Raw genomic sequence first — 14,997 nt, 5'->3', positions numbered from 1 at the left:
AGCGACTCCCAAATCACAGACTTGTATTTAAATTTTAAATGATACACTTCAATTTTGAAGCGGATGTCGAATCCCGGATGTTACATGATCAGACTTTTTAGCTACATGCTCTTCTTTGATAGGTCCCTTAAGTTACGTGCTCTTTTGTGGCAATTTATATATTTACTTTAACTAGTATAGTTGTTATTTTCAGGACTAGTTGTTTATGAATATTTTTTATATAAATCATTGAAAAGTATAGAATATTTATTGTTGATAAAAATATAATCTTTCATAAATTTCGACTATTACTGTGGTTATAGTGCAAATATATCTACCTTAGCCCAGATTTTATTTTATTAAGGTAATTTATTGAAAAAATATGACTATAATGTCATTCACAATCACTTGTTAAAAATTTTAGTGAGGCGTATGAAAGCACATATATTTTATAAGAAAAAAAATGGGTTATTGTATCGTATTTAAATCTTATAAACTAAGATTTCCTTATGGTTCTGAAGGATTTTTTTATAAAGCCAAATTCTATCTTGTTTAAATTTCGCCTTTCACGTGCCCAATATTTATAATCAAGCATAAAATATGCTGGGATTTGTGATACGATATGCGAGGCACGTCAATAATATATTCACATTTTGTATTATATGTAACACACTGGTGCTTAGAATATTGATTTATAATAATGAAATCCCAGTATTAGGATATATATCTTATTAATATAAATTATGCAAAGAAAATTTTGTGAAATTAAGTATCTCATAAAATATGAATATTTTCCATATGAAATATCTAAGTAATATATAGTGTTTATTTTAATATGATAGTTAATTTAGAGACATAATATTATATACAACATTTTTATATATAAAGTTGCGTAATACTCTACAATATGATAATCAAATAAATAAAATAAAGTTAGACGAAACTATTTTAAAAGAAAAAAAAATAAAAATTTATTACAATTTAAATGAAGTAAAAAAATAAAATGTGTTAGTTTATAATACGACTATATATTGAAAATCTGTGCAGATTGTTAAAAAAATATTTTTAAATACATTATTAGGATAATTGTACAAATAAATAATTAGTATATTTATGCAACGCTAAGTATTTATTATATTTATGTGTGTTGTTAAATTATAGGGCTAAGGATTTTTCTTTAGAATATGATTTAGTTCGGGCGACAAAGATTGGTTATATTCTTAAAATAAAGTCAAAGAGCAACAGGTAGTAGATAAGTTTATAAGCATTCCATTTTTTGCAAGAACTCTAGAGCGTAGTCTCTGTGTGTAGCATGGCTGATTGAAAGGCAAAGCCTCATCAATAGTCTTATATATATTTGGTTGCCAAAACTGTATGTATTTAATGTCTTTTCTTAAACGGAGTATTGATTTTTATTTTCAAATTTTTTGCCATCAGAGGCCGAAAAGATTTTTACTTATTCGTGAACTACTCAGCGAATTAAGGAAGTTTGTGACGTAATATCATATTTATAAGCACCGCAAGTGTCAGGATTCATTGTAATTTTATTCATAATCTCTACCTGCGGTGAATAGTATCTCTAACTGAGAACACTTGCTGCAATAAGGCAGTAAAAATGCGCCTCTTACGTAGTTTCAGTTTTATTTTTTGTCAAAAGCTATTTTATTTAAGGTTTGAGAATCTTAGAAGGTGTGACTTTGTAGCCAGTGAAACGTAGGTGGAATTTATATAGAGTTTTATAAGATTATATTTATATATGTTGCGACAGACGATTTCTCCGAGTGATGGTGGAGAAGCTGGTGGAGGGATGATGTCAGTGGACACTCCTCAGAGTTCTGATTGGGGTGACAGCGACAGTTTATTCTCAAAGCGGTGGTGAAAAAACTGGCGGCGGGATGTGTGCGTCCATGACCGGGCAGCAGGGGTCTGCTAGTCTGTTCGAGTGTTTGCCTGAATATTCGAGTTGCTGCTTGTGACTGCCCTCTCCTCATCGGAGTCCATGTTTAAGAATCCAGGGTTGCAAAGCTTGCTAACCAATCACAATAATGCAGCAATCACGCAGCTAATAGATGTACCTACTCGTTTCTTAGAACAGCAAAGTTAGTATACGCCTTTAGAAAGCGAAATTTGCTTGATAGGTATTATCCAAGGTCGTATATTGCAACGGGAATCTTGTCGATCTGGTGATCTATTATATCCATAACCGTGAAATATTCTTTCAATGACGGAAAATATTTACAGTAGGAACGCTTGCTTGTTATTTATGTGATTTTTTCTGGTCGTAACGAGGGCTTTTGTGCGATCCATTCTTTACTTTATTATCTTGTTTCCTGGTTGATGGATGATCATTTTGGTCACAGTAAATTACCGCAATTTTTTAGAATAAGACTACGTGTATAACTGCGTATTTTTTTGCTAAGCGAGCAACATTTCATTGACTTTGTTGTGTCATTAAACATGCGATGTTTATTCTAACACATGTATTTCGGGTACTAGTCACCGACTTAAACGATTGGTCTATCGTGTTGGTTTATAGTTTTTAGTTGTATCTAGTTTACAATATATATTTTAGCCACATATTATGTTGTTGCTTGGTATTAATGATTAAAAAAGTCTTTACTTTGCGTAAAATATTATTTAAATATATTTAACACAGTTATTATAGTTAGACGATTTTCGCTCAATTGAAATATTCAGGCGCCTAATTAATAAAAGTTATTCCTGTTTTCCAGAGTTTTACTTTCATTTCGCGCTATAATAAATAGCTTACATATTTCCAACCGTTTGTCCAACTTTCAAATAGCCCTAAAGCTGAAAACACTAGGCATAGTTACCGACCGGTCTCATTTGTTACGCTCCGCGTTTCGCATATTTTCGCGTTGGAAATTCGCCTTTCACTTTCAATTAATCAGTTTTGCGGGTCGTTGCTAACGACGCTGTCGGTCTTGGCTTAATGAAGTGCTACGCCGAGCTCTCGGGTTCGTTTCCCATTCATATACCTACTAAGTTTTTTTGCTCTGCAAAAAGCTTATGAATGCCATTTTTCATCGCGGCGCCAAATTGAAATGTATTCCAGTGGAGTAAGCTGGAGTGAAGTACGAAATAAAAAAAGCCATATTTATATAATGTATTCAGCTTCGGTCGTTATCTTCGGAATTTGTATTTTTATTAACGGATTTACAGTTAAACTTTGTTTTTCGCTCACGGCGAATGACGTGACAATGGGTCGTAATAAATCTTGCTTGTTTTTCGTCAGACGCTGCTAGTGTCTAGTATAGGGTGTTTACGAAAGTGTACACATGTATAATAAACAACAGCGTTAAAGTTTCGTGTTATTTCTCAGGCGGACTTCGGGTTCATTTATCAATTTAACAATTTGTCAAAAATCATCTCGTCTTATATTTTATGTCTGGGGGTGTAAAGTGTGGTAAAAATATTAAAATGTATTTTAACATTTTCCATCAAGTGTATATATATATATATATATATATATATATATATATATATATATATATATATATGGTTGCCACCTCAAACCAAGTTCTTATCCGGAGATGACAAAGTATAATATATTTTTTTATTTCTTCATATAGAAATAAAATACACAAGAAATAATTTCACGAAATATACAATCAAGACAAATTACAAATTATACAAAAAATACTTATTTATTTTTCCATGTATATTTAATATCTGACATGGCTAACTTATAAATACCAAGATTGAGATTTTTTTTAAATTCGTGCAATTCTTGACAGCTCACGGTAAAATTCAATTTCACGCACAATTCTGCCTTGATCAATTCTATACGCGTTCGTCCGTCCATACATTTCCCATTATAAAGAAAATTCTTTCGATGTAGACATTGCTAATAGGTATTGATAAAATGTGACTGAGAAATTTCGGTAGTTTGCTGAAAATGTATTCAGCATAAATTTTTTTTTCATTTTTTATTGCTTGGTAAATCAAGAGCAAATATTATCATAAAATTTATCTGCGTCTGATTTTACATTTACAAGAGAGTGAAAAAATGAAAGCTCGCTCACTTTGCTTCTAAAAAAATGATGCCATGCATATGAAACACGCAATTAAATGATCTTGAAGCTGTAAAAATTCTGATTCATAATTTCCAAAAAATGGTGCACAAATGGAATTAAAATTCAGTTAAATAAATTATTTTCATTGCCTTGAATCCCATCTTCACTATCTTTCATGAATTCCCAAATGATTTCGTGCGTATTTTATTCACTCTGTTGTACAAAAAGAAAGCTGTATCGCTAACTTAAAATTAATCATTTTATCAAGGGCTTTATATATAGAAATAATCATTTCGTTACCACATGTCGAACGACATTTTTATATTCTTTTAAAGTTAACAAAAAATTTAGCAAATATTTTTAATACTAAGTTTTCAACATCGAGAGACAATCCCTTGCGTGCGTGCCTGGCTACATTAGGAATAACATAATAGTTGCAGTTACCTTTTAAAAACATTTGATTCATCACAATATTTTTCTTATACACCTATGTATATTAAAAGATTTGTTATCAGCAAAATAGTAACTTGCATTCGAAATGTCCAGTTTGCATTTTTAAAAAGATTTAATACTTTTTTGGCACGTGTCTCAGATGTAGCGTTCGAAATATTAAAAAAGTCGACGATCTTATTTTGAATTCCTTTATTCAAGTAAAAATACTGAAATGCGATCGGATTTTTATTATTGTATTTTTCGGATACGTCATTCGCTAAGGAAAAAGGAATTGTTTTGTTTTTATTGATTCGATATTTATCAAGAATCAATTGATTGGATTTTTCAGCAATTGTGGAATCGAAGTATAACAATAAATTCATTTTCTTTCTGTGGTTAATGCTGCAAAAACTGTGATACAAATTTGATATTTCTATTATTGCACCCTACTGGAGTCTTCAAATCACGGGGACATCCGGCCAAGGACGATCGCATGGCGATTGTTGTTCGCGACCGTGAATACCCTGCCACGAGGTCTTCGATGGAGGCCTGATAAGTCATAGGCAGAAACGACAGTCATACGCTTTTTATATTTTATAGAAAGCCGTTAAAACCGATTTCCAATAAACGTTGTTATTCTATTTACCGTAGCAACAGTCGCCAATTGCAATGAAATATGTCATAAAATATCTCTCTTGATTCTAAACGTAGATTCTTTTTTTACTGACGTTTTCGATGTTACGACTCTATCTCATTAAGCACACGTTTCATCATAGCATTAAGACCAATAAATGTTTAAGGATTATTTGCATGACTCTCAGATTTTAAAACTTATAATAAAATTACAGTGCGATTGTAATCCTTCAAATTTGATGACCATCTCATATTGACGTTTTTAAAGTGAATGCGATCAGTAAAATTGTTTTACAAATTAATTTATTGTTTTGTGTGCCACTTCGCTGGAACTACATGTCTTTATGTAATGGTGAACCACCAAAATATTTTTTTGCAATTGACCGTATTAGCTTGAGAATTAGTTTGAGCTTTTGAGCCAGCTGAATTTTGTAGGCAAGTAGGCGAAAATTTTTCTTGATGTCAAGTTGTTGTGAACGATCCGAATTGATGTTTCAGCGACACTTATACTCACTAAAATAGTATTCTTTTCGCTGGTAAGCTGACACACTGTATATTTAATAAAGTTCCTAGAAGTTTGTGAACGTTTTCAGCGTTGTCATTACAGCATTTACCATTTTTGTAATGTATTTTAAAAAAGATAATGCGTTTTTTCATTGTATAGTGTCTCATTTAAAACATGTTTGCTTAAGGATGAATTATAATATAAATAATAACAATCCATTAAAAAAAAGGGTTCTTGTTTGACAATATTTCATTTATAGATATACACTTTGAAGCTAAATTTCACTAGATAAAACGTGTACAAAAATACTTAGAGTGAATAAATTCTGTTTTTAGAATAAAACATATTAACTGTACTGATATAGAGTTGCTCTTTATAGAACAACATTTGTGATTTAAGTATTTTAAAAATGTACTATCTATTGTTATACTTAAATATCAAACTACTATTTAGATATACAACACAAAAAAACTAATAATATATCAAAGCATTACTTTAATTTAAAGATAAAAACAAGATGACAAAACATATAAAATCTAAATTTATTCAATTATCAGAAACATTATCATAAATGTATGTGATATTTATAATCTTGTAAAGGGGTTTTATATGTTTCCCTTACATTTTTATGTTGTAAAATTACAACTGGTTATAAACCAGCGTTGTTGAGTTATATTACCATGTATTATGTTCACTTATATATTAAATGGAGCATAAAATAAAATAAATTATAATTCTGGCACGAAAGTCTTGTGTAATTTGTTCTGATTAACTGTTTTTACTTTAATGATGAAAAAAGGATCTGTAATATATCAAATACTTTTCAATATTATTGCATAGTACGTATTTAGTATTTTTAATGTGTATTACATATTTTTTTAGCTTCAATTCGAATGATTTGTGGTTGTATTACTGATGTTACTTCCCACCGAGAAACATTTGTTTAAATGGGTCTGATTAATTGTATGCATTTTAGCAATGCAGAAGATACGTATCTTTGATATAGCAAATACTTTCCAATATTGTTGCATATCTACGTTTAATATATTATTGTTATATTTTTATTTGGGGTTCTTTGTAGTGTTACTGCACACTAAAATAGCCGTTTTTACTTTAAAAATGCCAGTAGATAAAAATCTGTGATTTTAATAGACATTTATCAATTTTTATTTTTAGTTTCTCGATTAAAAAATTTCATTGTCGTGGCCATGCTTTAAATCAGGCAAGAATGTAACTTAACATATAATTTTGCTGTATTAATTTTTTAACAAAAATCGTGATATAATCAGATTTATGATTAATTTGATATTTTAAATATCACGTTTTATGATCAACTGCTATGTGTTTAGGAGGCGTCACAAAATATATATGAAAATTCTTAAAATATGAGCATACTGAGAAAAGCTTTATAGAAAGACTCAAATAATAATAAAAAATATAAATATAGACGAGACAGACGAGACTCGCTTTGTGATAAAAATAATTTTTAGAATAAATAAATCAAATATAAATTTGCATATTGATTGAATGATACTTTGTTATACTCTGCGTATAAATAGGTGACGCCATTAGATGGCGGGATCGCACATTTTGTTGCGTATAATTCTCTATAAAATTTTAACGATATTCCCACGTCGATGAAAAATGACCGGGTAAGGTTAAATGTGACAAACCCGTTGGGAAAATTAACGAGGGGCAAAGCCCTCGCGGACCCTTTGACCGAAAATCGAACAAGAGCCCTCCGCCCGCAGCATCACGTTAATTTATGACTGAAAAAACACACAGCGCCCTATAAATGGCATCGAAAGTGGTATCAAATGGAATGGATTTTATTTGACAATAAACAAATGGAAATCCCATAAGATCTAAGCGGCAATTTCAAGATCAATCAATCTAAAAAATATCTTATAATTCAGAATTAATATAATTCTATATTAAATATTCAATTTTATGAAAAAACAAACTGCTTAAAATCTACTTTATGCTGCATGGTAATAATATTGTTAAAGAACATTTTAATGTTTATAAATCCACTAGCAACATGAAATTATGTTTTTATTATTATTATCAGAAAAAAAATAGAACGCATATTATACTTGTGACTAACTTGAATGTGCACTATATGGATTTTTTCGTTTATTATGTTAACATAGTGAAAATCAGCACTATAGACGAGTGGTATAAGTCGCTGACTATTGACCTGATAGACCTGGGTTCAAATCCTATATGGATCTATTTGTTTCTTAATTTCTTTCGTGTCTGGAATACCGGAATAAGTAATTATTATATAATTAAAAGTTTGATTGAACATCATTTAAATATTACCTAAATTTTCTTAATCTCAGATAATGATTAATTAAAATTGAACTAGATCGTACACATTAAGTATTAAAAATTCTTTATTAACGAGCTCCTTTAGCTTATAGAGAATATCTTATATCAATTAAAAAATCTTGGTATTAAAAAAATGTATCTGCAACCCATTTATATCAAAAGTTGTAGTTGTTTCTGTAGTTGAGTATCCCAAGTAAATATATTATAAAATTAATATTCAAGACAAGATTGTTTTAAAAATACACTACTATATATAAATAATATATAAAGTAATATATTATATAAATTAATTATAAATATAGTTGTATCATATAATATAATCCGCGTGAGAATAATATTGTTTTATTTTAATAAATCAAACTTTGTGCTTTTAAATATAAATCTCCTTTGTAACATAAAATATTTTTGTTTATAGCTAAATTTATTTAATAGATATATTGGGTTCGATAAAGTCGTGACTTTTTAGTTAACGTAATGTATACAGTTAACACGAAAATTATTTATTTCGGACTCTATATGTTGTTATGATAACACATTACATACACATTATATACAAAAGTAACGCATTATTTATGTCATTACGCTTAAACTATTAAACGATTGAAGCAGCAATCGCTAGAATTACAGGATCATGCATTCGTATTATTCATGGAGCATCCTTACTTCCCTCGCTGTTCCATAACATTCATTCATCTGAGAATCGTCGCTAAAGAAAACTTTATACGTTACACAATGTGTTTATTATATACATATTTTGGAGCGTTTTATATCTATAGAATGTTTATTATCAATTAGTTATTTTTGACAACATCTTATATATAATTGTTCTAATCCGCTTCCGCCGTCGCTTCCGGACGCGCATAACTTTAAACGAAACATTCTCCGTTCAATTATCTACTCTGTAAATCGTATCGCTTTGTATTAACGGTGTGTAACAATACACGTAAACAAAGGAAATATATTTAATTATAATAATAAATAATATTAAAAATTAAAATTGAATTTGTTCCGATTGATTTTCGAGCCGCCGGTAATGCGTTCTGTTGTTTCGACCAATCAAAAATAAGCATTCAAATATTCAAATAGCTTCGACCAATGAAAAATAAGCATTCAAATTCAAATAGACAGTACCGTGACAACACTTTTAAATAATTATTATTTAATAATAAAATTTTGCTACGCGACAATAATTTTCATTAATTCATCATTTGACTGAATAAAAATGAAATATATACATAATGTGTTGAGGATTAGAAGAATACATTGATTAAACTAGATAAACAATCATAAAATAATCATCGTAATGAAATTTTCAAATTTTGAATTCCCGGCGACGGGCTCCGAGGCCTAAAAGTGAGTTTTTGCTTTTATAAATAATCGGATTGCAAATTAACTAGGTGTGTTATAACTATGAAAATTAAATATATACATAATGTGTTTAGGATAAGAAGAATACATCGATTAAATTAGATAAACAATCATAAAACAATCTTTGTAATGAAATTTTCAAATTTTGAAATCCCGTCGCCGGGCTCCGAGGCCCGAAAGTGAGTTTTTCTTTTATATTACATAAACATTATCATTGCTTTCCGATTTAATACACATATACGTTAGATTTTAAGAATTTTAAATTAACCAGTTATGTTTTAAACATGAACGTGTAATATATCCTTAGTATGTGAGGATTGAAAGTTAATGTCGATCAAATCGGCGCTGTCGGACAGCTTATAAATGTGTAGTTTCTTGGATGTTATCTAATAAACGACATTTTACAATGATTATAAATATGTGATTGCATACCTGGAATAATCGATAGCCAAAATATCTAAGAGTGGGTTATTTTTAATTCCGATGTGGCAAAATATGTACAATTTTTGTTCTGTGCCATCATTCCTCTTTCTGAATAGCCAAATTTAAGATATTCAGTTACATCAAACTTATGTAGTATGTTCTTTATGAAAAGATAATACTTGCTGACAGTGACTTCAACATGAGTAGATTAACTCTTTGTTTATATATACCAATTCTACGTTGTAGCCATTTAGGTCATCAAATTGTTCCATCATTGCTTCTGAAAAGTAATTAAAAAATTATAAGAGTAAACATTGAACACATTATTACTACTATTATAATCCATAAATTAAATTTGAACGACAAACGAAGAACAAAATTAACGGAAATTACTGTAGAGGATTAAACACGTAGATTGACATATCTTCATCTTCTTCAAAATAGTCGCAATATGTCATACATTAATTGTTTGCCATACGTAAATGTTATTAGATCTCTCATTGATTCTGAAAATTGACTGCAAACGATACTATATATTGGGTAAAAAGTAACTTTTTGTTTACACTAATATGAGATTTTTCATTATTACTACCATTGTAATATGTTTAATTAACTTTGGCATGTATATCTTCAATTGCCAAATCACTGCTGTTTGTCTTTTAATATTAGATCCTAGAAAGTCAATAGTAATTTTGTTAGAATAACCGTGATATAGTATTCATATAACCAAACACTTACTGGCACACTCATAATTGATAATTTCGATTATAAAGTCTATAATTCCAATGGTAAATCACTTTGAATCATCTACAATTGTAACTTTTTAAGAAAAATGCTGTGATTATAACATATTTCACTGTTTATTTAATCGCACTAAGCTGTATCCCGGCGCGCGCTTGACCGATGACAGAAGAACTGTCACATATAAGAAATTCCGGGGAATACCGCTTATGGTATTTCCCCGGCGCGCTTGAGAACGAACTACGAAATTGATTTTATCGATTTAAATTGTAAAACACTTATCAATATATGTATAAAAATCATCAAATTATAAAAAAAATATTTTTTTTAAATATGTTTAGTTTATACGGTATTTAAAATATAATATAAATAATGTAATTTTTTTATTAGCTTCTCTTAACAGAAAAAATGTGTACTTACATTTTGACGAACGTTGCCAATTTAAAGTAATAGTTTTTAGAGAATTTTTAAAATTTCCTTTGAAAAAATATTTTCAACAAAAAGGGGCAAAGTTTAAAAATAAGTACTATTCGATAACAACCAACTACTAAACACATAGTGTTGCAAAAATCCTTCTTACTGACACCTTTGAAAGTAAACTACACAAAATTGTATATCACTAATTTTAATATTTTTTAAATTATAAAGTTTCAGAATAAAATTTCAAGATTTATTCAAAATATTTTTTTCAACTTTAAAAATATTTTTTATTTTATTATGGATTTTAAATATTCTTTATTTATTATGGATTTTAAATATGTTTATTTTATTATTAATTTTAAATAATGTGAAAACTTTTTGCATTTATTAATTATTAAAATATATAATACTGCGCAGAAAAAACATTTACTTTAAAAAATATATCAATCAAAATAAGTCAAAGTATTTTTTATTAAAGATAGACAAAGGTCTCAAAATTATTAATATTTTTAAAACGCATTTTTGGTCTAAAGTAACATATTAGGTGCTTGATATTTTCAGTTTATTATATCTTTCTAATTGGCTTTTATATTTACACATAAAACATATAAACAACTTTTTTTAATTATAAAGTAACTTATGGTGTAACTAAAAAACGCTCTTATTACTAAAATTTTAATTTATGATAAAATTGTGTTATATGCATCGTTAAAACGGGCCGCGAATTCCCAAAACACTCGCGTTAGAACGCCATAGTGACGTCACGATGATGTTTTACGCCGGCGTCAAAATCAGTTCCACAAATACTCACAGGCGTCGCTTCATACGTCGCTGCGATCGCGGGATCGGTTAGTCATAGATTGGATGATTCTGGACAATTACAAAATATACCGAAATGAGAAGAAATCAATACAATATCATTAAAAAAAGGTTAGGTTGTTTGGTTCTATAGTGAAGGTCGGCGCGAGCGGTAGCGAGGCGAAATATTGAAATTCCAGTATAACGAATCTTTAATTTGTCCCCGAAAAACTTTCATGCAAAATGTTTTCATTGTAATGAAGACTAATCTCAGCATAACAAAATATTTTGCTCCGAATTTAAGAATGACGTTATAACTTGACAAAATATTTCTAAGAATTCAGTTCATCATTGACTTGGGGTGTGCCAGATGTGTTCAAAAGCGACATTACAGGTGTTTCGTTGACCCTCAAACTTTTTTTATACAACATTTTTTCACAAATTTTATTGTGTTTCATACATTTTCCTTAAACAAGGACAAAAACGATCTGTCAACCTTATAAGAGGTTATTTTGATGCTGTAGTAATATAGTAATTAAAAATAAAATAAAAATATATCATCTTCCTTACATTCAATATAACGAATTTTCAGTACACCAAAATTTATTCATTGGTTTCGTGAGCTTCGCTGTATTGAAATTTCATAGTACAATTTTTAATTTATAATTATCTAGCCAAGTTTTAAACCTATTCATAAATGATATACAATATTTAGATTAATCATTAAATATCTAAGTTTCAATATAACGATAAAATCTAACGTTGTAAATCTAATAAATGATATAAAATGTTTTCTTCTGGAAATATTTAGTCAAGTTGTAAACCTATTTTTAAATGAATTAAAAATGTTAAGTAGTTTTTATAGATTGAACTATTTTGTCTATCATTGAAAATCTTAAATAGTAATGACCAATTTGAACCATTAAATTTTAAAAAATATTTAAAAAAATCAGAACGAAGCAAAAATTATATTTAAAACCCAAAAAGTTGAGGGTCCGGTATTCGCACACTCGCTAGCTATCGGTACCTCACGATAGTGAGGTACCGACAGCTAGTGAATATTAAATTGCAGTAAAATTTCATATGATTTTAAATTGTTTGTAAATATATATACAATATATATTTAAATTATATTCCGACTATTATATATATTAACATATTTCTTATATTTGATATATTTCTAGTACTGTAGTTTATTTATTATTATCTCTATTTGTACTTCATTGCACTTGGATCCCATAGGATTTTCACCTTTCAACTGTCGAAATAAAACGACTTTGTTTATTTTCAGCAAAGCAAAAGAAGCGATTGTTGGTAGATTTTTTTTATTATGAAAAAAAAAACCAGTAAATAAAGCTTCAGCTTTAACAGGCAGTTTACTGCGAATTCCTTCGGCGACTAACAATTCGCAAATCTCTAGATTTTCAAATTGGTTTTAATTGCATATTAAGTTGGCTTGAGTCATAAAAACTGTTGTTTTATATTTTGCGTTTTACGTCTTCGTCGTTAACTCGTAGTTAAATCGACTCTTCTTCTTTGGTATTACGATGGTACATACTAATTATTTCCATGAATATATATAAAAAAATACAATATTGAGAAAAAATGTTCCATCTTGAGATTACAGATTTAATTATTTTTTAATTCAACAAATGTAACATATTTGCTTTTAATTAAAATATATATATAATAACTCATATTTGTTGTACAATATATATTTTCACAATACATATACATACATAGAGTATTTTTATATAAAGCCAAATTGAATCGTCAATACTCTACCACATAAATGCAACTCCACAAACCATCCGTGCAGCTATTTCTAGTCTAGACTATTGTTATGGCCTAACATTATCAACATCTATGTTTCTGCAAGAGAAAGCCGTAGAAGGAGCAATAGAGGATTAAATGCAGATGTTAGTTTATACTAACTTTTTAATATATACACAACTAGAAACTTACAATATATTTATGATATATATTGAATACGTTATTTATATATGTATATCTATATATTCTTATTTTTAACACTTTTATAATTGCGAGATAAAAGACCCTTATTTTAATATACTTAAGAAATTACTGGGATTCGATTTAATTGATTATTTTCTACGATTTCATCACAAAATCATTTTTTAATATATTTACAAATTTTATATATATTTTTTTTTATGATAATTATATCAGTAATTAAAAAATAACTGTATAAAGATTTTGCTTTATTTATAAAAAAATAATAACAAAAGGTATTTTTATTAACGTTTTAAAGAAATAACATGTTGTTTATATAAGAGGCGCGGACCCGCAAACGCGCGCGAGCGCGTCTAGGGTTGCCAGTCGAGAGTATCCATCACGCCGGTGCTACCAGAATGTCGCCAACTTTTGGCCAAAATAAAATCTAAATAAATATATGTATATATAAAAAGGCACCCATAAAATCATTTAATCTTAATCTTTTATACATATTCTATAATACATAATAAAAAAAACGTTAGTAAAATCTATACAAATTAGTGCTTTAATAGGTTTCTTAAACTATGATTTACACTATCATTATTATTAATATTTGTGTACAAAAACCTTAATTTTTATTATTTCCTTAAAAATCGTTTAGAAATACATTTATAATTAGCAAATATATTGTCCGCAATTTCGCAACTTTTGTGGTACTTTTTTATTTTGCTTCATTGAGCAAATGTAATATCGTCGCACAATAGTTACGACGAGGCAATATAAAACTATCGTATATTGTTTTTTTTTGTATTTACCCTTAATATATTTCTTACCTTGTAAAATAAAACCAATATTAAACAATAACGTTTGATTTATAATTGCTTTAAAACATTGAATTAAAATTATCTAACAAACATACAATTAGTAATGTTGTTATCATATTTATGTTGTAATTAATTTATTATAAAAAATCTTAGTTAAGTTTACCGTTATAACACATTAAATTATCATATAGTAGATTTTAAAAATAAATATTTAAAATAATTTTTATTATTAATTTTTATTAAAAAATAACATTTATTTTGGGTTAGTCCACTGTTCTAAAAGTTCTTGTTTAAAATATCTTTAGTCGATAACAAATCCATTATTACTAACTGCAGTTCAATCTTCGTAGAATATTACTTATTAACTAAAATCTTATATTAAAAAAATATAAAAAATGATTTTTTCATGTTTGGTAAATGTTTCTTTCATTTATTACGAGGTAATAAGCAAATAGTTTTTTTAGGGCTGAGCTGATATTTTTCTTATCTAGTTTAATAATGACCATCTATTTTTTTTAGTGATTTATGTATTAATTTAATATATTTT

General features: G+C 28.2%; 1 protein-coding gene and 1 long non-coding RNA gene across 3 annotated transcripts in view; one reads left to right on the top strand and one right to left on the bottom strand.

The window, feature by feature from the left end:
• Positions 1-14,997, top strand: part of rdgA (retinal degeneration A) — a 355,552-nt gene that overhangs the window by 107,425 nt on the left and 233,130 nt on the right. The gene's annotated exons all lie outside the window — the stretch shown is intronic.
• On the bottom strand, positions 8,735-10,744 carry LOC148227700 (uncharacterized). Of its 2 annotated transcripts, none has more exons than XR_015811970.1 (3): positions 10,304-10,744; positions 10,105-10,228; positions 8,735-9,991 (listed from the first exon to the last, which is right to left on the bottom strand). It is a non-coding gene; the product is annotated as an uncharacterized LOC148227700 (long non-coding RNA). The 2 variants fall into 2 exon arrangements; XR_015811971.1 differs by having other exon boundaries at positions 8,735-10,228; positions 10,304-10,383; positions 10,450-10,744.

The sequence above is a fragment of the Plectrocnemia conspersa genome, unplaced genomic scaffold (assembly GCF_051122295.1).
Source record: "Plectrocnemia conspersa isolate PC_06_02 unplaced genomic scaffold, ASM5112229v1 ptg000013l, whole genome shotgun sequence".
Taxonomy (NCBI): domain Eukaryota; kingdom Metazoa; phylum Arthropoda; class Insecta; order Trichoptera; family Polycentropodidae; genus Plectrocnemia; species Plectrocnemia conspersa.
Note: the sequence above shows the minus strand (reverse complement) of the source record. Positions and strands in the feature narration are given on the sequence as shown.